Source organism: Natator depressus, chromosome 12, assembly GCF_965152275.1.
Source record: "Natator depressus isolate rNatDep1 chromosome 12, rNatDep2.hap1, whole genome shotgun sequence".
Taxonomy (NCBI): Eukaryota; Metazoa; Chordata; order Testudines; family Cheloniidae; genus Natator; species Natator depressus.
In genome coordinates this window covers 7,067,746-7,091,802 of record NC_134245.1, presented here as the reverse complement: position 1 = coordinate 7,091,802, position 24,057 = coordinate 7,067,746, and positions in this window count along the sequence as shown.

Below are 24,057 nucleotides of genomic sequence, written 5' to 3'. Positions count from 1 at the left end.
ATACTTTTAACAGATTTGATGTTAATATTAAACATTGGGATAAAATTAATGTTAATAAGTACCCCTGTAACAATGTATAGTGTATATAATTTTTTTAAAAAAAACCTTTAAGGTCGGATGGTAATGATGCTTCTTAGCGATTACCTGTGAATAAACTTAAAGCTTAGCACAGCAGAAAAACACATTACAAACCTGGTCTGTTGTATAAAAAGGAAAACCAAGGTACACCACCTCATGAATTTAATGACTGAATAGTGGGATAATTTCCCCTAAATACTTAAAAGGTAAAAGCTACTGAAACCTGGTCTGCCTATAAAAGCAAAAACACAGGAAAATCTGGGGGTAATTTCTCCATTTTGCCTGCAAGCAGCAAGGATATTTGCAAAAGGAAGGGCTATTTTAAGCAATAATCTGCCACCCGAAAAGGGGTAGAAAAAAATGTTCTTTTTGTCTTTCAAAACTTCAGAAAAAGCTGGTACCAGCAAAGAGCAACCCAGAATACCATGAATCTACTGTCGTGATAAAAAAATTGTGTTTTATGTTTTGTCTTGTGTTGTTTGTCTTGTTGCTAACATTGCTGTGTATTGTTACAAAAAACCCTACTGCATTAAGCAAAAATGAATTAATAAGCATTTTAACAGTATTTACAGAAACCGATGTTGCAAAAGGGTGAAGGTCAAGGAATGCCGGTCTGTTAACAGGGAAACATCCTCATGTAGCAAATACCATATTAGGAGAAATTGGTTTTGGAGCAGGAATTATGAATCCTGTAAACCTGGAGGTAATTAAGAATAAGTTATGTTCCTTGTCACAACTGCAAGATAGTCTCATTCACAAGCAGGCAGATACTGCTGTGGACTTGTTACAAATAGGTCTGAAAAACCTAAAAGCAACATGAAATATGTGGCGGTGGCTAAACACCACCTCCTGGCTGCTGTATAAACAACAAATAGAGTTAGGAAATAAAACTGCCTTGGCCATAGGATGTACTGAGATGCAAATTCTTAGTTTAGCATCACTTGAACACAAAATGTTATGTGGGAATATCTGGGAATGTTCGGGTTTTAACGCATCTTTTAAAAGAACGGAAAAGGTCCCTACTTACAAAAATAAATGGATGCAATATGTTTCCAGCATGGTTAAGCCCGATTTGTTATTAGGTAAAATTATTATTAAAACTGCTCACCAACAGTCTGTGGAGACAGAAATATGGAAAGTAAGCTCGCTCCCAAAATTGACCATGGGATCCTTTTGGCTACCCCGGGTTATGGGTCAGTGGGCTGGGAAAAAGGAGAAATTATTGGACACCCGAGGGTGTACGGAGTGGAGACCTCAGAAATGGGTGTGCTTGTCCCTGCCTGTCACCACAGAACCATGTAGCAAAAATACCTCATTGGGAACCCGTGTGTGGGACGAACTAGAAAATGTGATGTGTGTTTTGTACAACGGACAACATGTACGTGCTACATCCTGGAAAACAGTATTTTGGGAAGATGCAAGCGCTACCAACCAACCCCCAGTGAATAAATGTAGATGTAATGCCTGTGTATTAGTTACCAAAAATAGAAAGCGCACAGAGCATTATAAAGGCTACTCCGGTTAATTTCTCTGTTACACTTGGTCTGGATTGGCACTAACTAATCACTTATTGTTAAAAACAAAGGTGATTCAGTTTTTACAACAGACACAGAGGGATACAGGGAAGCGTGTCATTCAAATATTGCATGCAAATGGAGACATGCAAAAATTGTATGGTCTGAAAAAGAACTGAGAGCCTAACATTGGAATGACGTTTTTACAGGCCGGTCCCTGACTTCTAAGGGCATGTTGTCTGTCACGTTCCACCCATTGGTAGTTGTGTTAATATTGTCCTGTGGTTGCTTGCTAGGAATGTGTTGTTTGTGCTGTTGAACAAAAAGAATGTTTGTTAAATTACAACCACAAGCTCAAATGGCCTCTCAGTATATTGCTATAAAACAGTTGTATAAAATATGACCCACCCACGAATTGTTCTTGAAGGGTCAAAAGGGGGAATATGTAGTAGTAAAATTTTATGATTGTATTTTGTATAATTTAAAATGAAGAATAAAGAATAATGGTGTAGCATGTATTGGTGTACGATTTGGCCATATCCTGCCAGCCACCCTTTCTGAAAGCAGAAAGGAATGGCCTAATGGGCCATTGGTAAAGATGCATCAGCCAGAATCTGTATCCGAGCGGATTTCAAGGCAGTAACGGACCTTTCAGGGTCACCACTTTGTTGTAGGTTTAGCATTTTAAAATAAGTAAAAGAACGCCATGGCTGAATCTCATTGAATGCCATGATTAAATAGCTACCGATGAACTCATACTGGCCTCTTGCTATTTTTCCTATCTGTCCTTTGCATCAGGATAGTTTGCAGTCCTTAATATTGTCTCATTGAGAAAACACCAGCTCTTCAGAACTCCTATTCCCTTAGATTTTCTTCCTATAGAATCTTACCTACCACTTCTCTGAGTTTGTTAAAGTCTGCTTTTCTGACCTCCATTGTCCTTATTCTGCTGCTCTCACTCCTTCCTCTCCTCACCTTACCAAAACTGCCTTCCACCTTCAGATTTGGTCAGAATCAAGTCTGAAATGGCTGCCTACTTGGTTACTTCCTCTATCTACTGGAACAGAAAGTTCTCTCCAGTGCATTCCAAGAACTATTGGAAATGTTGTGTTTTGCTGTGTTACTTTTCCAACAGATGTCTGAATAAAGTCCCTCACTACTATCAGGTCTTGCGTTTTGGATATGTCTGTCACGTGTTCTAGAAATGCCTCATCCACCTCCTCTTCCTGATTTGGTTTATAGTAGTCCCCTACCATGATGTCACCCTATTTTGTACCCCCTTTATCTTTACCCAGAGACTCTCAACTGGTCTGCCTCTCACCTCCTTCTGGACCGCAGAACAAGTGTATATATTCTTTGTGTATAATGCAACACTTCCCCACTTTTTCCCCTGCCGATGCTTCCTGAACAAGCTATATCCTTCTATACCAATATTCCACTCGTGAGATTTATCCCACTGCATGTGCGATACCAATTACATCATAATTGACCTTATGTACTAATACTAATGGTTCTTCCCGTTTATTCCCATCCTCCTTGCATTTGTATATAGACATCCAAGATGTTGAGCAGATAAGAACCTAGAACAAACTCACCAGCAGCACTCCACATCTTCTCCTTCCGGCTGTGGTGTTCCAGGTGTTCTGCCCAGGAACCTGAGAATATGGCCACGTCATCAAGGTAGGCAACTGCAAATTCCTGAAATCCAGCCAGAAGGTTATCTACCAGCCTCTGGAAGGTGGTGGGTGCATTTCACAGTCTGAAAAAGAGCACATCAAATTCATACAGCCCTACATGGGTGATGAAGGCTGACCTTTCCTTGGCTGGGTCATCTAGCGGCACTTGCCAGTACCCCTTAGTTAAGTCTAAGGTGGAGATGAATTGGGCACGTCCCAGTTTCTCCAATAGCTCATCTGTGCGTGGCATTGGGTAGTTCTCTGCGTGAGTTACAGCATTTACTTACGGTAGTCCACGCAAAAGCAGATTTCCCCATCTGGTTTGGGAACCAGAACCACTGGAGAGGCCCATGCACTCTCAGAGGGGCGGATTACACCCATCTGTAACATGTCCTTGATCTCTCTTTCTATTGCGGTTTTGGCTCGAGGAGCCATCCGGTAGGGTTGGGCTCTAATTGGGCAAGCATCACCTGTGTCAATGGAGTGGTACGCCCGTTCTGTCCGTCGTGGGGTGCCTGAAAACACTGGTGCAAAGCTCCTGGATTTGCTGTCGCTGCTTATGCCCAAGGGTTATGAAAAGGCTCACCTTTTCTATGCCACCATTGCTTTTTCTTTTCATAGTAGACTCCTTCAGGCCACTCAGCATCATCTCTCTGCTGGGCTGTGAGCTGGAGAACCTTGATTTCTCAGGAATAAAAGGGCTTTAGAGAATTAACATGGTATTGTCAGGGTTCCCTCCACACTCTGAACTCTGGGGTACAGATGTGGGGACCCTCATGAAAGACCCCTTAAGCTTATTTCTACCAGCTTAGGTTAAAAACTTTCCCAAGGCACAAATCCTTCCTTGTCCTTTGATGGTTACTGCTGCCACCACCAAGTGAGTTAGACAAAGTTTCAAGAAAAGGGTCACTTGGAGTCCCTATTCCCCCAAGCCCCTTCACCCGCTTTCTTGGGGAGGCTTGAGAATAATATAGTAACCAATTGGTTACAATGTGACAAAGTTCCAATCCTGTATTGGTGGGTCCCACACATCCGGGTGGATTCAGTGGCCTCAGAAACTCACTAAGGCCCCAGTGTGACCTTCCCTTCACAGTGTAGTGGCCAGAGTCACAGCCTATGGAGTTACTTTCATCACAGGCCAGTATGGGAGTTGGGACAGGGAAACACCCCACAGTCTTTGTTACTCCATAGAGTTCAATAGGCACAGTTTGGCCTCCTGACTGGACCGAAACCTGCTTCCCCCCTCAAGGGGATCTCTATAGAGCATGGGGTGGGGGGGAACCCAGGCCCACCCTCTACTCCGGATTCCAGGCCAAGGACCCTAAGGGTAGCAGCTATTGGTGGATTTCCCTTCACTATTGAAGCTGCTTTGATTCCCTAGGCCACTTCCCTGTAGTCCCCTTTTCCTAGCTTCACCCTTACCTCAGGATTCAGCAATGCTTCCTCACCTCCAACTCCTTTCACCTGGACTTCCCCCAAGGGGACTGGAAAGGAGAGCTTTTAAGCAGTATGAGTGAGACCTTGATTGGTTCCAGCTGTCTCCATTAGCCTAATAGCCTTAACTGACCCTTTGCCAGTTAATTGGGGTCAGGTGCCGGCATTAGCCTAATTACCTTAACTGGTTAATTGGCATCAGATGTCTTAATTGGCCTGTAGTAGCCTTTGTTTTGCTATCCAGGGAACAGGGACCTGCTCATTCTGAGGCTGATACACCTGCCTTCTGCTACTCTCTTATCCTTCTGGTCTGAGTCTGTCACAGCGAGCACAGACCAAACCCCTTGGTTTTTAGGACACTGAAAATCAATCAGGTTCTTAAAGAAGAATTTTATTTATAAAGAAAAGTAAGAGAATCACACCTGCAAAATCAGGATGGAAGGTAACTTTACAGGGTAAATAAAAAGATTTAAAACACAGAGGATTCTCCTCTGACTCTGCTTCCCAGTTACAAAACAGGAATGAAATTACCTCTTAGCATAGGGAAAATTCACAAGCTAAAACAAAAGATAATCTAACGCATTTCCTTGACCTTACTTACAATTTCTGTAATGTTATATCAATCATTTCAGGTATGTTTTCAGGAGATGTTTTACCTGCCTGGTCTCTCTCTCTCCATTCACAGAGGGAACAAACAAAGAGAGCACAAACAAAACCTTCCCCTCCCCTGAAATTTGAAAGTATCTTCTTTCCTCATTGGCCCTTCTGGTCAGGTGCCAACTAGCTTATTTGAACTTCTTAACCCGTTACAGGTAAAGAGTCAGTACAGCTACCCAGGAGGGATTTTATGCTACTGCATACATAAAGGTTGTTACCCTTCCCTTTATACTTATGACAGGTATACATTACATTTTAGGGTAAGTTCTAGGAACGCTATGAGGTCATTAACAGCTCCTAGGCACTCTCAGACCATAAATGGCCCCTCCCACAATGCTTCTATCTTATTGGCCTGGAGTGCTTTCAGGACCATGACTTGGTCACCTACTCTGAAGGAACACATTCTGACATGTTTATCATACCAGGCCTTTTGATCTTGTTGAGCACCCTGTAGGTTTTCTCGAGCAGTGGCTAGACAGTCTTTGAGGATGTTTTGCAGGTTGGTTACAAAGTCCAAAATGTTAGTTCCTGGAGAAGATGTAAACCCCTCCCATTGCTGCTTCACTAACTGTAGTGGCCCCTTAACTTTGTGGCCATAAACAAGTTCAAAGGGTGAAAATCTCAAACTGGGATGTGGTACAGCCCTGGAGGCAAAAAGCAACTGCTGCAACACTAGGTCCCAATCATTGGAGTGCTCATTCATGAATTTTACATATCATGGCCCCCAAAGTTCCATTAAACTTCTCCACTAGGGTTTGATGGTGGTAAGGGGTGGCAACCAAGTGGTTCACCCCATGAGCTTCCCAAATATATTTCATGGTCCCTGCCAGGAAGTTAGTTCCTGAATCCATAAAGATGTCTGAGGGCCAACATGCCCTGGCAAAAATGTCTGCCAATGCCTGGCTCACGCTTTTAGCCCTGGTGTTGCTTGTAAAGAGTCCTCCTTCTGCAACAAACCTGACAGGACCTGGGTCGTTCCATGCCACCGTCCAAGCTATCTTTAGGCTCTCAACTGCTTCCTGCTCTGCCTGGAACTGCTCCCTTGATGCTCGAGACATTAATTCCTCACTGGGTTGTGGGCTTGGGTTTGGTCCCACAGAAAGCGATGCAAGTGATGGGGGTGTCTCTGCCGACTGTGAACCGCTTTCCGCTGGTGCATTAGGTTGTATTTCAGGCTCCTGTTGAGCTTCTTGTGCCAGTTTAGCTGCTGCTGCCGGTGCAGGCTCTGTGGCGCCCTTTGGTGCTGGCTCCCCTGACTCTGGTGGGGTTGCAAGCACGGGCTCTAATGCTGACTGCGTTGCGAGTTCCGATCCTTGGGCTGGTTCTGACCCTGGGATCTACAACCGCTGCCATAGACTCTGGCTTGGTCCCCAGACCTGTGGTATCAGGGCACACAGACTGGGTCCTTGGAGGAGGCTCAGGAATGGAGTTAGGTGTGAAGGCCTGTTTAGCCTGGTTGCGGGTGACTATCCCCACCCTTTCTGTTCACCTCACATGGTTGGCTAAGTCTTCTCCCAGCAGCATGGGAACGGGATAATCATCATAGACTGCAAAAGTCCATATTCCTGACCAGCCCTTTTACTGGACAGGCAACTTGGCTGTAGGCAAGTTGACAGAGTTGGCTTTAAAGGGTTCCACTGTCACTTGGGCCTCTGGGTTGATGAATTTGGGGTCCACCAGGGATTGGTGGATAGCTGACACCTGTGCTCCAGTGTCTCTCCACGCAGTAATCTTCCTCCCACCCACACTTAGTTTCCCTTCACTCTGGGGTATTTGAGAGGCATCTGAGCCTGAAGGCTCTCGGTGGGATCCCGGGGTGATAAGTTGCAGTCGGCTGGTGCTCTTGGGGCAGTTGGCCTTCTCATGCCCCAGCTCATTACATTTGAAGCATCGCCCAGCTGACTGTAAGCAGGGGTGAGGTGGATGGTTGGAGAGTAGGGTGGTGGGACAAGAGGGCATCTGGGGTCTCCCTGGCTGTGTGGAGGGCTCCTCCTTGCGAGGTGGGGCCTTGGGCTGACTCCGATGGTGGGATGTCGTCCCGGGTTGCCCCTTCTGGTATCCGCACCAACTGCTACTAGCTTTCTTCGTCTCCGCCACCTCCACCCATTTGGCTCCAATCTCCCCCACTTTGATTACAGTTTTGGGCTTCCCATAGAGGATGTACCTTTCTATTTCCTCAGGAACAGCCTCTGGGAACGGCTCCATTTGCATTAGGAGAGACAGATCTTCCCAAGATTTAATGCTTGCTCCTGATATCCAGGCATCCAATGTTTCACAATGTGGTCGGCGTGTCGGGAAAATGCCATGTCTGGCTTCCACCGTAGGGCTCTGAACCACTGACGGGCATGCTCGGGTGTTAGCCCCATCCGAATTCTGACCTTTTGTTTTAAAAGTTCGTACTCGTTTGTGTGTTCTTTAGGCATTTCAGCTACCACCTCTGCTAAGGACCCACTGAGTTGTGGTCTCAGCTCCACCATATACTGGTCTGTAGGGGTGTTGTACCCAAGGCAGGCCCTTTCGAAATTTTCTAAGAAGGCCTCTGTATCATCACCTATGTTGTATGTGGGGAATTTCTTTGAATGGGGAGCCTGCAGGAGGACTATTAGGGCTACTTGGATGACCCAGCTTAGCCCTTTCCAGCTTCAGCTCTGTGTCTGCTTCTAAGCGCTTCGCCTCCATTTCCACCTCCAAATGCTTCACCTCTCTCCTCTCCTTCGCCTCCAAGGGCTTCTCCTCACTCCTGTCCTCCGCCTCCAAGCGCTTTTCCTCCACTTCCGCCTCCAAGCACTTCATCTGTAGGAAGAAATTCCTGTCTTCCACCATTAGAACTCGGTCTGGGTTAAGGGCATCCCTCCATCTTGGCACCTGGATCTCTGGTTGGGGAGGGCTGACCATTCCCTTTGGGGAAATCTCCAGTCCCCCATCCCCTCCCTGCATTTCTGTCATGGAGTCGGATGTCTGGGCTTGATCTGGGTCTGGCTTTTCCGTGGCGTGCCGCTTTAGGAAGGCTGGTTGCTCTAGAGTTTTGGTGGCCCGACCGCAACCTCATGCACAGGGCTGCCCTACTCTAGCCTAGCTATTTCGTTGCCACGAAGCTAGACGAAAAGATAAAGTGCTTGTTGGACTCCCTGGCTTGGCAGGCTGAACCCTTTGTGTGTCTGTTCTTCCTCAGGAAGAAAGAAAGAAAGAAAGAAAGAAAGAAAGAAAGAAAGAAAGAAAGAAAGAAAGAATATAAATCTATCTATTTATCTATCTATCTATCTCCCTGGCTTTGCAGGCTGCCAAAAGGAAACATTGGTTCTTTTCAAATCCTGAGGTCTGTGCTTCTGGTTCAAAATTATCCCACCGCTCTGCCACCATGTCAAGGCTAATTCCCCACTCTGGCACTCCAAGTGCAGAAGGTGGGGCCCCAAGGATTCTAAAAATTAATACTGGACACTCCAGGCATGTATTAAACTCCCAAGGTTACAGCTTTTCTCTGACCTTGGTTTGGTAGCTGCTGCCACCACCCAAGTGCAGAACCCCTTTGAGAGCCCAGGAAGGTGCACATGGGAATTCCTTCCTGTGGGGTACCCTCAAGCCCTTTCACACTCCCCGCAGGGAAGAGCTGAGAAAGGAAAAAAAGGGAAATCAGCTGTTGCTACCAGTTAATTAAACAATGTGCACAAACCTCTTAAGACACAAGAATTCAATTCTGTTCTTAAAAAAGGTAATTTTTTTTAATAAAAAAAAGAAAGAAAATACATCTGGGAACTCAGGCTATTGCTAGATTTTAAAAGAGCAACTACAAGGATTAAGCACCAAGAATAGCTTCCTTGAGGTCCAGCTTAAAGGTTACAAGCAAAACAAAAGCACCTGGGGTTTGCACACAGGAATCATAGAATACCAGGGTTGGAAGGGACCTCAGGAGGTCATCTAGTCCAACCCCCTGCTTGGAGCAGGACCAATCCCCAATTTTTGCCCTGATCCCAAATGGCCCCCTCAAGGATTGAACTCACAACCCTGGGTTTAGCAGGCCAATGCTCAAACCACGGAGCTATCCCTCCCCCTGTGAGCCATAAAGAAATAAAAGGGATAAACCTAATCGCGTCTTCCTAGACATTCCCTGATCTACTTATATATCTGGGGTTTCAAATGAGTAGTTTCTAAGTATGATTTTATGATTTTTCATACCTGGCACAAGCTTCTTACAGCATTGCTGCTCTGTGTCTCCTCTCCGGAGAGAAAAACCACAGACAGACAAAAAGAGAGCCTTGTTTCAATTTTAAAAAGTTCTGGCCATCCCACTGGCTCTTCTGGCCAGGTGCCCACTCACTTCCTTTTACCTATGCCTAGCAGGGAGACTTTTTAACCCTTTACAGGCAGAGCAAGAACAGCTACTAAGATGGATTTTATCGCCAGTGGCTGGCTGGGTGTCCAGAAAAGGGAGCTCCCCCCCCCCCCCCCCCCCCGGTTTCATTTATCACAACCCTTCTTGTCTTTTAGGCCAAAGGCCCAGGCATATTTGGATAGAATGTCTATCACTGTTAAGATGTACTTAAAACCGCTGTTGTGTTTAGAGAACCAGTGCACATCCACCAAATCTGCCTGCCATTGCGCATCCACATCTGAAACTATACTCTTGTTTCTTTTAAAATGTATTGGAGCCAGTTTGTGTAAAGCATAAGCATCCTGGTCTGAAAGCCAAGCTGTTACCTATCTTCTATCCAAAGTTTTACTATGCTTTTTGGCTGGGGGGGGAAGGATAGCTCAGTGGTTTGAGCTTTGGCCTGCTAAACCCAGGGTTGTGAGTTCAATCCTTGAGGGGGCCATTTGGGGATCTGGGGCAAAAATTGGGGATTGGTCTCCCTTTGAGTAGGGGGTTGGACTACATGACCTCCTGAGGTCACTTCCAACCCTGAGATTATGTGATTCAGAAGCCACTTGAAAAAGAGGATTCACCCTACCAAAGCTCCCAACTTCCCTGGGGTGTAATATATTTTCTTTAACAGAGCTATCTGTGGAGACATGACTGTTACTTGTACCGTCTTTTACTAACACAAGTATGGAGGGGACACATTCATATTGACAAATTTAAACAAGTTTTATTAATCGCCTGGTTTGACACGCCCTTTTACAGCCGCCTATGAAAATGGATGTCATGACCCCTACCATTAGGGAGTCTGAGCTGGTTCATTCTTCCATTTTGTCCTTTTCTGGATTTTCCTCTGGAGATCTGTGTCTCAGACATGAGCAAAAACAGCAGAGGCATGATAGATTTACTCTTACAGGGTTACCAATGCATAAGTTCGCAAAGGCCTCTAGAAAGGCATCATCTAGCTGTCGAGAGATTTTCAGAAAAGAAACCTGTAGGCCCCTTATACTACTGACAGTCCCAGCCCCGAAGAGCTACAACCTACACAGAAAAGACAGACAACAGGAACCTGAATTACCTGTTTGACAGACAGAGAAACAGAACCACACAGAGGTTATGTGGCATGCCTCTGGTCACAGCAGCTGAGTCAGGAATTGAATCGAGGTTGTCTGAGCCATTGACACCATGGATCTATCCAACCCCCCCTGCTCCCTGTTCCCTGACTGCCCCGACCCCTATCCACACCCCCACCCGCTGACAGGGCCCCCAAGACTCCCATGCCTATCCAAGCCCCCCTGTTCCCCATCCCCTGACCTCCCCTGAACCTCCACCCCATCCAACCGCCCCCTGCTCCCTGTCCCCTGACTGCCCCCTGGGACCCTCTGCCCCTTATCCAACCCCCCTGTTCCCTGTCCCCTTACCATGCCGCTCAGAGCGGCAGGAGCTTGCAGCCCCGCAGGAGCCAGCCACGCTGCCATGCTGCCCAGCAGGAGCTTGCAGTTCCACCCCACAGAGCCCTGGTGGTGCAGCGAGCTGAGGCTGCAAGGGAGGGGGGACAGCAGGGGAAGGGCCAGGGGCGAGCCTCCCTGGCTGGGAGCTCAGGGGCCGGGCAGGATGGTCCCGTGGGCTGGATGTGGCCCGTGGGCCATAGTCTGCCCACCTCTGGTCTAGACAGGTAGTTTTGCTGAATCCAGAACACCTGCTACTTCTATGGCAGTTGATAGTATTTATTATTTGTATTATTAGAGTGTCTAGGAGCTCCAGTCACGGACCACAACTCCACTGTTGCTAGGTGCTGTCCAATCACAGTGCAAAAAGACAGTTCCTGAAGAGTCACAGGAGCCAAGAAGATTTCAAGAAGAGCATGGTCAACGAGTCAAAGAGGCAGGTCAAGGAAAATGAGGCTAGAATACTGGCTCTGAGCTTTGGGTCGGAAGAGTTATCAGAGACTTTGGTAAGAGTGATTTCAGGACTGCAAGGAGTGGACTGAGGAGGGTTTAAGATGGAATTGGAGTCAAGGAACTCCAGACAATGATTGTACATTCAATGAGATCAGAGATGAAAGGAAACGGGGCAGCAGTTGGAGAGGCAAGTTGTTGATATTCAACAACCGTGTCTCAGTCTGGACTCATGAACAGTGAAGCACTCCCAACCCATCCACCCAGGCCCTCTCATCATAAGATCCAAGAACCTGATTTGTGGTCACTTGTGAACGTTTTGGCCAAAACAGCTTCCCTGGCAGCAAGATGGCTTTCTCCACCAAGAGACGCTAAAATACCCATTATTAGGAACTGTAAACTCACATTGCTGGCAAGGACTCTTGCTTACCACACCAATTTGCACAGTGGGTGTGCTGAGCATGGTTTTTAATAACACATCAGTATTCAAACTGGAGAACATGTCATGGGTGTAATTCACACTCCTGCTGTTGCTGGGGAAGTGAGAACTTTCTCAAAGGCTGGGTTTGGCAGGGCAGCGGTTGCAGTGGGCAGGCTCCTGGCATACTGTCAATGAGCTCAACTGTAAACTCTTTAGGGCAAGGAGTATTTCTTTACTGTGTGTTTGTACAATGCCAGACTGAAGGAGGCCCTGAGCCCTGAATAGAGCCTCTAGGCTTTCCTGTGTGATAATAATAGTAAACTGTAAACATTATTCCTTGTACAATGCATCTCTGCTCTGAAAAGTGACCATAACAATGGCCTCCTGGAACTCTGTCAATTACCTTTCAGTGATTGCAGGACAAATTTGCTCAGTATACAAGTAAAACTATGTGGGTTTTTTCCTATTCGTCATCCCCATGCACTCTTGAGTCAAACAGGGCTCATAACCTCTTTAGATCATCACCAGTAAGGGTCTGCAGAGCAAAATAGCCCCTGCCTGACATGTTTGCAGCTCCCCTGGTCTTCTGTGGAGGGTGCCTGGCTGTAATATAAACATCCTGGAATTTAGTACGCATTTCTAATCTGAACCCAGTTCATTCTCCCCGCAGTGTTGGCTTCTGCTGGGCTAACAGGGGTAAAAAGTAGCAACCACTCGGTTTTGTCACTCCAGCCAGCAGATGTAAGTGCATGCAGGAAGCAGCAGAAGTGAGGGGAAAAACGTGCACTAGTTCCTCTTCAGAGCAGAGCTGCACTTGAAAGGCATGTTTCTGATTACGCTGAAGGAACCAGAAATAATAATAATAAATCTTATAATCGCAGGAACCAGGATTTTATAGAGCCCACAGATTTCCACTGGTTTTAGTCATAGCATTTAGTCATAGCATAGCATAGTACGGGCAGCTCCGCGAGTGTGCTTCAACCCTGACCTGCTCGCCCAGTCCCAGTTCTCTGCACCGCTCTGCTGATACATCTTAGCCTTGCTGTGCAGCACCACCCTGCTCTTCCTGTCCTGGGTCCCTCAGCTGATCAGAGATTCCCAACCGTGCCATCCCATATGATGGGTTTGTGATGTGGGAACTATGCTCCAGGAGCCATAACGTTCCACATGCCCTGCACAAAGTGAAGGAGGTAAGGCACTCAGTGCCAGGCCGGGAATTTACCCTGCAGGGTAGATGGCATGCTCTGCCTGTAGGAGGCAATCATTGCCAGTTGCAATCTGAGCTGGCACTTGAATTCTCCTCTCCACAGCCGAGAAGCTGACGTCTTAACCTGGCCGCTTCTCTACCAACTGAGAAAACAGTGAACAAAACCTGGAGAGGAGAGGGTTAGGAGAAAATTGCAGAAGAGGTGGTAGCTCGTCTCCTTCACCTCGTCAATGGCTCTCTGCCTCTGCTCGAGGGTTCCGCACTGAACACCACACCTGGAGTTAGAGCGGGCAGAAAGGGGAAGAGATTATTTTGGTATGACTTGTTCTCAGCCCACAGCCATGAGAAGTGGGTGATGTCCCATACTAGGTATGTGCCCACACCACAAACTCCTCCACCATGAAACTTCCTCCCCTAGGACCAGCTCCTCCCCTGCCATACAGCAGCCCAGCTCCATTAACTGCAGTGGAATCATTGACCCTTGCGCACCAGCTGAGGACCTAACCGCCAGCATTTCTTTTGGTTTAATCTCTACATCTGCATGAGGTGGAGTTGTATGAGAGAACTTCCTTCTCTGCTGCACAACGCTGTCTGTGCAGCTCGGGGACTTGACGCTGCTCTCAGACAGGATGCATTGTGCAGCGATCTAGGCAAAGAGCGAGGGACAGGAGACCATATGCACTAAGAGCAAAGGGAGAAACAAACCTGCTTGAGGAAGTCACCATCCTGCACGAGACTGCAAGTAAGTCCTTTGGTTTGAACTGTATTGGTCCAGTTCTGATCCTGCATGCAGCAGAGTAAATCAGAAGTTGCTTCAATGCAATTACACTGTGTAAAACCGGTGTGAGAAGAGATCAGGCCCACTTATATTGTGATTTGTGGTACCCTCAAAGGCTCTCCTGGAGCCAAAAGAGGCAAATGGGGTTGTCAGCCTCTTCGATGCAGCCTGTGAAATGCCCAGTGTATTAAAGGAAACAGGGAAAAGTGTCAGACCCTAGAACTGATCATCTGAGTTGGGGTGTGCGGTGAGTAACGTAGGAGTGAGCACTACAGAGAGATAACTGGACTCTCACATCAATACTCTGTCTTAGGGGTTCAAGTGACACCTATGTCTGGAATATCTAAGGGTATGTCTAGGCAGCTGGTCCATGCCAGCTGTCTCAGCCTCGCAGGGCTTGGGCTAAGGGACTATTTAACTGGGGTGTAGACATTTGGGCTCCAGCTGCACCCCGAGCTCTGGGACCATCCCACCTTGCAGGGTCCTAGAGCCTGGGCCCCAGCCTGAGCCCAAATGTCTACACCACAATGAAACAGCCCTTTGGTCTGAGTCCTGCGAGCCTGAGTCAGCTGGCACGGGCCAGCTGCGGGGTTCTGATTACAGGGTAGACAGACCCTAAGTTCTCAACAGGTTATTTCTAACTGCAAAGGGCTGCTCATAGTGGATCCAGCTGTTTGCCTCTCCCAGGGGAGCTTTCAGTTCTTTCTTCTTATCCCCCCCCGCCCCCATGTCTGCTGGGGAGCAAAGGGGTTTTCTTCCTCCTTGTCCAGTTTTTCCCTCCCTTTAAGATGTTTCATTGGGAAGGAGGGAGGCGCAGCGTACGAACCCCAGTGGGAGGAGGGTCACAGATGTGCTTCTGGGGGCTTCAACCACCTTCCCTTTCTCTCTGGCTAAAGGGCAGTGGATGCTGGAACCATGTTCTGCTGTAACACGCAGTCCTAGGAGGAGCAGAAGGGGAGCAGCACTGTTCCGTTTCATTCTTTAGCACGCTGCATCTTGAAGCGAGAAGAAGGGGAGGGTGGGGGGGGGATATGGCTACCCTGGAGCTGGAATTTCCAGCGCCGGGAGACGTACCCCTGCTAGCTCTGATGGTGCCAGCACACTAAAAACAGCCGCGTAGCCGCCACGGCGGCACAGGGTGTCTCGGTACAATCCCACCCAAGCTCCTGGGCGCGTCTTCAGGGGACTAGCCACCTATGTAGCTGCAGCTATACTCCTATTTTTAGTGCAAGCGCTCGGAGCTGGTGGGCGAACGTCTACCCGAGCCAGAAGTTACACTGCCAGCTGCAGCCTGGACACCCCCTGTGTGTCTGGCGGTAGGAGAGGCGGAGTTCACGCTCTGCTGGGAAAGCCTCAGCCCCGGTTCCCTGGGAGCACTGGGCAGCTCCTGGGGCAAGCCAGGCTGGAGTTCAGCCTTCACTCTCTTTGAAGCCCAAAGCCTGAGCTCTGTGCTGGAGAGGGTGCTAGGCCACAGAGCATGGGAGTTGTCACAGCTCCCAGCTAGGGGAACCTTGGCTCTTGAGTTCCAGCTGTAACGGCTCTTGCTTTTAGCTTTGGAGGTCCCTGGTTCCATCCTCGGTGTGTCAGCCAAGATAGCCACTGTCCCATGACAGCACCCTCTGAGCAGCGCTCCCTGCCCCAGCTTCTGCTCCCACTCAGCTGTAGGCCAGACTTCCACGGCGAGCAGCGTCTGCCCCACGCAAAGCCCAGCCTCTGCTCCATCGATGGAAAGACTTTTTTCCATGGGTTCATGTGTGTACAGTGAAAATGACATTTACCAATAAAAATCTAATCCTTCCAAGCCCACTTGTGGGGGTTGGGTAGCTTTAACCTCTCGCTAGGCTCTACCGCAGCCCCACCAGCACAGGCTGTCGGGAAGACGTGCGGAATCAGCACGTCTCCCTTCCTGGTCCGTGCCAGGTTGTTCCAGGGCCCCAGGGTGGAAATGGGACTGACAACAACTTGTGCCACTGCGGTCACGCCCCTGCTACTGGGGGCTGCAGCCTGGGTTCTGCTGTTGTACCCAAGGGGCCCAATTCTCCGCTCCCTTGGAGCGATGTAACTCCACCAGCTTCAGAGGGGTTACTTCTGATTTCCAGTTAGAGTCTGAAACTTACTAAGAAAATGAAAAGCGAAACTTACTATTAGTGACTGTAATAAAACAACTCGACCCATTTTAAATCCCAAACCACTGCACTGAAGCTCAAGACTAGCTGACTACGTCACTTTATCACATAGAAAGAGTGCTCAGACTAGCGTAGCAAAGTAACTCTTTTCTCTGTAAAAAGAAAAGGAGGACTTAGAATCATAGAATCATAGAATATCAGGGTTGGAAGGGACCTCGGGAGGTCATCTAGTCCAACCCCCTGCTCAAAGCAGGGCCAATCCCCAATTAAATCATCCCAGCCAGGGCTTTGTCAAGCCTGACCTTAAAAACTTCTAAGGAAGGAGATTCTACCACCTCCCTAGGTAACGCATTCCAGTGTTTCACCACCCTCTTGGTGAAAAAGTTTTTCCTAATATCCAACCTAAACCTCCCCCACTGCAACTTGAGACCATTACTCCTTGTCCTGTCCTCTTCTACCACTGAGAATAGTCTAGAACCATCCTCTCTGGAACCACCTCTCAGGTAGTTGAAAGTAGCTATCAAATCCCCCCTCATTCTTCTCTTCTGCAGACTAAACAATCCCAGTTCCCTCAGCCTCTCCTCATAAGTAATGTGTTCCAGACCCCTAATCATTTTTGTTGCCCTTCGCTGGACTCTCTCCAATTTATCCACATCCTTCTTGTAGTGTGGGGCCCAAAACTGGACACAGTACACCAGATGAGGCCTCACCAATGTCGAATAGAGGGGAACGATCACGTCCCTCGATCTGCTCGCTATGCCCCTACTTATACATTCCAAAATGCCATTGGCCTTCTTGGCAACAAGGGCACACTGCTGACTCATATCCAGCTTCTCGTCCACTGTCACCCCTAGGTCCTTTTCCGCAGAACTGCTGCTTAGCCATTCGGTCCCTAGTCTGTAGCGGTGCATTGGGTTCTTCCGTCCTAAGTGCAGGACCCTGCACTTATCCTTATTGAACCTCATCAGATTAAACTTCAGAGACTAACCAATTTATTTCATAAACTTCAGAGACTAACCTCAGAGACTAACCAATTTATTTGAGCATTCGGGGGTCGCATAACTAGTTAATTCTGATAACGAACGAGACTCTGGCATGCTAACTAGTTATGCGACCCCCGAATGCTCAAATAAATTGGTTAGTCTCTAAGGTGCCACAAGTCCTCCTTTTCTTTTTGCGAATACAGACTAACACGGCTGCTACTCTGAAACCTCTCTTTTCCTCTGTTTGATTCGTACCTATTTTCATACATGCTTACTAGCCAGTTGTGTTTCTAAATATTGCTGCATACCAGTATGCTGCTGCCTATTTCCTTTCCGTGGCCTAATAAGGTACAGGCAAAAGTTAAGTAAAGTGCTTGGATCAAAGTTGTGCTCTCCTGTGCAAAAGAGGTTATAAGTGGGTGTTTGTGTCCACTTTGCTGTTACATTGGAATCACTATTTATTGCATTATATGTCTGTATTGCTGTTTCATATTAGTTTTAATATTTTTGACCGTGTTTTGGGGACTGGTTTACCTGTGCCCTGAAGATGCCACTCTACGTGGCAAAAATTAATTTATTTTTCCCCTTGGATTGTACATTAAAGTAACACAGATGAGCTGTCCAATGACAAATGGATTTGGGGACTGCCTGGCTCAGAAGATAGGCACGGGGAACAATGGAGCCTATCACCTCTAGATTGTCCATTCTAATCTGCTCCAGGCTGCAAACCACAATCAGCTGGAGCCGCTGTGAAATGAAGGGCTGGTCTCAGTCCAGTTCTTAGTGGACACATGTCCACATCATTACAGCCATCCCCCTAATTGCCATGCCTGTGGCATCCTTCCTGGGACTCTCACTAGTGAAGACTAAAGGGCCATGGTGACTGAACTATCATCTCTGGGCTGTGGAGAGAGGATCCCGGCAGCTTTGAACTGCATTAGAGGGCAGTGAGGGGCGAGTGGGGATACTTGCACTGCTGCAAACACTGATAATAATCCTCAGCCTTTTAGGTAGGCGTTTTTCATCTGTGGATGACAAAGTATTGCTCAAAAGGAGGTCAAAGTCCTTATCAGTGGTGTATAGACAGGGAAATTAAGGCCCAGGGACTTGTCAGAGAGAATCAGTAGCAGAGTTGGGAGTAAACACAGGTCTCCTAATCTGCAGGCCAATGCCCTGTTCATGGGAGCACACCACCTCTCCAGGCAGCCAACAGCTTCCGACTCCAAGACCATCAGTCCAGCCCCTTGCAGAAGAACTGAGATACTGTTTAAAATGCATCAGTACTTTATATTGAAAATTCATACTGAAAAATATATCATTGAATACAGTGAGCATATAAACAAAGCTTAGGGAAGGGAAGGTCCCTGGACGAAGGAGCTACCCTAAAAAAATACCTACCCTTCTATTGCAGATTTTTGTATAGTCACCATGTTTACAGGTAACAAGGAGCAGGGCAGGAAGGGGAAGTTTTTACCATGCTACAACTTATTTCGTTCTCAGAGCGTATCTTCCACCTTTATTACAAGTGTATTTCCTCTTCTAGATGTAAGCAGTAAAGATGCATGTTTTGCTGGGCCAGCACCAGCCCTCCTTGGGTTGCCAATTCCAAGATCACATGAGCTACCTTTAAACTTTCAAATCATCTGCCAACAGTTTACACCATGTTAACTGCTGTCTGTGAGACATTTGTCATTGTGTGAGCTATAAATAGCTAGTGCGTAGTTAGAGTAAGACTGAAACGAGGAATTGGAGAGACGCTTCACTGCACTCTACGAAATTCTTTCTTTTGGGGCACACAAGTCACTCAGTTGCCAGCCTAGGAGCAGGATGGGTTTATTATTTGTACTACAGCCAAATCTACTGCCCAACTAAGACTGAGCTGCTATTGTGCTAGGCTTTTGCACATACATAGGAAGAGACAGGCCCTGCCCCCAAAAGCTTATAATCTAGCAAGATAAGAGAGACAAAGAAAGCAGCATTTAAGGAGGGCAGAGAGATTAAGTGACTTGCCCAAGGTCACAGAAGACATCAGTGACAGAGCAGACAATTGAACCCAGATCTAAGGTCAAGCCCACTGCCTGAAACACAAAACCACCAGCTGCAATTCAAATAGACGATTTCTAGTCCCATCAGTGGAACTCACACTGCTAAATTCTCCCACCCACTGGTTCCAGCTGTTAGAGCGCTTTCCCTTCACCCTCTCCCCTGGTTCTTGTCACGTAGACAGAAAGCAGAAGACCAGAAGTCCGAAGCGCAGACAATGTGATGTTCATTGGGGTTAGTTTCCAAGCAAGCATGTTCCGAAGCCCTTCACACCAGTCGGGCTTATCTCTATACGCCAGTAGAGTCTGTTCCCCAGTGTTCCCTTCCCAGTTCTGATGCCACAAAGCATTTACCCCGTGTCCCCCTTCCCAGCTCTGACACCACAGAGTGTTTACCCAATGTCCCCCTTCCCAGCAGAGCCTTGCCTGTGTCCCTGTTCCCCGTTCCCTATTCCCTGTTCTCGTTCCCCCCTTAGCAAACATGATTCCAAATTCCCTTCCCCCCACTTCCTGTTTGACCCCAGTTTATATAGTAATAGTCTCAGCTATATCTTAACCAATCATTTTACTGAAATTTAACTAACCAACCCTAACATATTGTAACATAATTCTCTAACAATTATATCCCACTACCCTAATTAACTTACATCTAGCAAAATTAAGGATACAGCAGACAGAAACTATTAGAGAACCAGACAGATTAACAATAGAAAAGTGGGAGCCATAAAGATAAAACAATACAGAAATGAGGGTTTCACAAGCACAATCCTTGAGAAGTGATTTCTTGCCAGACAGGATGCTAGCAAACTAAGTTTTCTTCAACCATCTTAAGATCTGTTTCTTTATCTGGTGGTGATGGGCACTATCAGGACAGAATCGTCTTCCTAACAGCCCAATACCACCTTATTTCAGTGTGACTGGTTTGGGATGGGAGCATGTGACGGGTCGCTTCCCAGTTTAGGGCTGCCCCTGCTGCTTAGCCAAAGGCCTTAGCCTAAGAACAAGGCCTCAGACTATCCTAGTGAGAGAAGGCCCATACACGGGCAGACTGTGGTTTTGATTCTCTGTTTTTATACCTCTATAACTAGCTAAGTGATAAAAATACACCTACGTTCTTAAAGTGGAGGCCTTTACAGGCAGGCCGGCATCACATTAGCTAAGAATTCCATCAATCTACGCTCAGAGAATATTGCTAAGTCACCAGGGCAACGTCACCTGAAATGACTGCGCACAAGAGCACCAAACTAACGGGGCTCTTGGCTACCCTCCCTCTCAGTCCCAGACACTGGATATTATTGCAATCTATTATAAAACCAGGAGAATTTCAGCAAATCACAGCGCAGAAAAAAAAAAATCAAATGTTCTTCTCACTGCCAACACTATTGGTCAGTCCAATGATACCTTTACCCAATCAAGGCCATGGAGCTGCCTGGATCAAACAAGAGGCAGAATTTGGTCCTATATGTCCAGTCCGGACTCCTTTTCCCCACAGGCCACTCCCTCAACAGTTATTTGTTTTAGCCATACCCACTGGCAGTTACTCTACTCCCCGCCCTCAAGGTGGGATCCCTGGAAAATGCCCAGAAAGCAGAGGTCCTGTCTAACCCTTGCAAGGCAAGAAAAACTGTGACATTGTCTAATTAAAATGTAACCATGCAAGCCATTATTGCTACCACTGCTATATAATGGCAGCAAATCTTATACAAAATATAACTCGTGGCCAGAAAGGGTTAAACAGCCTGCAGGCTGAATGACCCAAAGCCCATTTTTAAAGGTATGCGAATGGTAATGAGGGCCGTTCATGCTAAGTAGTCTAGAACTTTGAAATGCAAACCTGTATTGTTAGAAGTTAGATGGAATACTAATTATGTGTATCTTAAATGCTACTCGCGTAAACAGACAGTTCCTGTCTGCCACTACAGCTACTAAGTCAGGGATCAAAAGGGAATATTAACATTTCGATGAATCTTGGGTAAAATAATGTCATTGTCTATATGTCTCTTTTAAGTTTGCAATAGACTGCCTAATGGGTAAATTGCCCTCCTATGTTGATTTGTGTAACTAATTACTGGTGGTGTTTAGAAAGCAGAAGTTTACATCAAAAGCCTATTTTTTAACCAGGACTGTGTGGTCAAGTGGATGCTAGAACACTGTATAAAAGATCCGTGGGTCCAGATTCTGTCATCTCAGATCTGCTTAGGCTTCATCAGGGGAAGTTTGAGTCACAAGACTGAGGTCCCAGTTATGCTGGTACGCCCTGAATACAAGATACGGACATTGGACTATAACCTATGAACTATTTCTAAAATAACGCTTTGCAACTATAAAGCTCACCACCTCTGCTATGAATCTGCACCTAAGTGAACTGAACTCATGTCTGTATGTTAGGGCTGTCAAGCGATTAAAAAAAATTAATTATTTTTATTGCGCGATTAATCACAATTAATTTTGATTAATTGCACTGTTAAACAATAATAGAATACCATTTATTTAAATATTTTTGCAGGTTTTCTACATTTTCAAATCTATTGATTTCAATTACAACACAGAATACAAAGTGTACAGTGCTCACTTTATATTTTTTATTACAAGTATTTGCACTGTAAAAAAGCAAAAGAAATAATATTTTTCAATTCACCTAATACAAATACTGTAACACAATCTCTTTATCATGAAAGTTGAACATACAAAGGTAGAATTATGTACAAAAAAACCTGAATCCAAAACTAAAACAATGTAAAATTTTAGAGCCTACAAATCCATTCAATCCTACTTCTTGTTCAGCCAATCACTCAGACAAACAAGTTTGTTTACATTTGCAGGAGATAATGCTGCCCTCTTCTTATTTACAGTGTTACCTGAAAGTGAGAACAGGTGTTCACATGGCACTGTTGTAGCCAGCGTCGCAAGATATTTATGTGCCAGATGCGCTAAAGATTCATATGCCCCTTTATGCCTCAACCACCATTCCAGTGGACATGCGTCCATGCCGATGACGGGTTCTGCTCGATAACGATCCAAAGCAGTGCAGACCAATGCATGTTCATTTTCATTATCTGAGTCAGAGGCCACCAGCAGAAGGTCGATTTTCTTTTTTGGTGGTTCGGGTTCTGTAGTTTCTGCATCTGAGTGTTGCTCTTTTAAGACTTCTGAAAGCATGCGCCGCACCTTGTCCCTCTCAGATTTTGGAAGGCACTTCAGATTCTTAAACCTTGGGTCGAGTGCTGTAGCTATCTTTAGAAAATCTCACATTGGTACCTTCTTTGGATTTGTGAAATCTGCAGTGAAAATGTCCTTAAAAATGAACATGTGTTGGGTCATCATCTGAGACTGCTATAACATGAAATATATGGTGAAATGCAGGTAAAACAGAGCAGGGGACATACAATTCTCCCACAAGGCATTCAGTCACAAATTTAATTAACACATTTTTTTAATGAGCATCATCAACATGGAAGCATGTCCTCTGGAATGGTGGCCGAAGCATGAAGGCGCATACGAATGTTTAGCATATCTGGCACATAAATACGTTGCAATGCCAGCTACAAAAGTGCCATGTGAACACCCGTTCTCACTTTCAGGTGACATTGTAAATAAGAAGCAGGCAGCATTATCTCCTGCACATGCAAACAAACTTGTTTTGTCTGAGCGATTGGCTGAACAAGGAATAGGACTGAGTGGACTTGTAGGCTCTGAAGTTTTACATTGTTTTGTTTTTGAGTGCAGTTATGTAACAAAAAAAGTCTACATTTGTAAATTGCACTTTCACAACAAAGAGATTGCACAGCGGTACTTGTATGAGGTGAATTGAAAAAAATCTATTTTTTGTTTATCATTTTTACAGTGCAAATATTTGTATTAAAAATAATATACAATTTGATTTCAATTACAACACAGAATACAATATATGTGAAAATGTAGAAAAACATCAAAAATATTTAATAAATTTCAATTGGTATTCTATTGTTTAACAGTGCGGTTAAAACTGCAATTAATCACAATTAATTTTTTTAGTTGCACTTAATTTTTGAGAGTTAATCGCGTGAGTTAACTGCGATTAATTGACAGCCCTACTGTATGTATATTGATCTTTTAACCATACTCTCTCTCTCTTGTTTTTTTAATACATTAGTTAATAAGCATTGGCTGTAGCGTGTATTTGGGTAAGATCTGAAACATTTATGTGTCCGATCCTTTGGGATTGGTAGAATCTTTTCTTTTGTATGATAAAATAAGATTTACAGAAATCATCATATTTGACGTGTGTACCTGGATGGAGGCCTGAAGCTGGATCACTTTAAGGGAACTGTGGTGTTTGGACTTCTGAGTAACCAGTGAGGTAATAAAGAAGCTGTTTTATGCTGGCTTGGTAAATCTAAGTATTGGAATATCCACCAGCTTTTGGGGAATTACTTGCCCCATTCTTTGCAGTTCACCCTAATTGAGGGACCACAGCTAGCCCCCACTGGGACCCCGGTCACAAAAACTCTGGGCTTCTTGCTGCTGCAGCTCATTGAATCTGCTCTTGTCTTGCTGTATATCAGAAATAACACTAATGCACACTGGAGTGCACCAAAATAAAGGGCCCTGGCTGTTGTCAGCAACATTCCCTCTTTCCCCTAGTCTAATGGTAAATGGAGCAGCTCCCTATCATGGAAGGAGATCCAATCCTTGAGTTGTCTTTGGAACTAAGCAGCAAGGGTTAGAACGAGACAGGGTGTGACAGACACAGAATTCAGGCCTTCCTGAATGTGGTTACCACTACTAAGATTATAATCAGCATCCTAATCTTCTGTTTAGTGTCATCCGGTAAACCACCATGCTGGGTACAGTGAGGACTATATCAGAGAGTTTAAAAATGCCGTGCGATATGCCCCCCATGGGCTTTG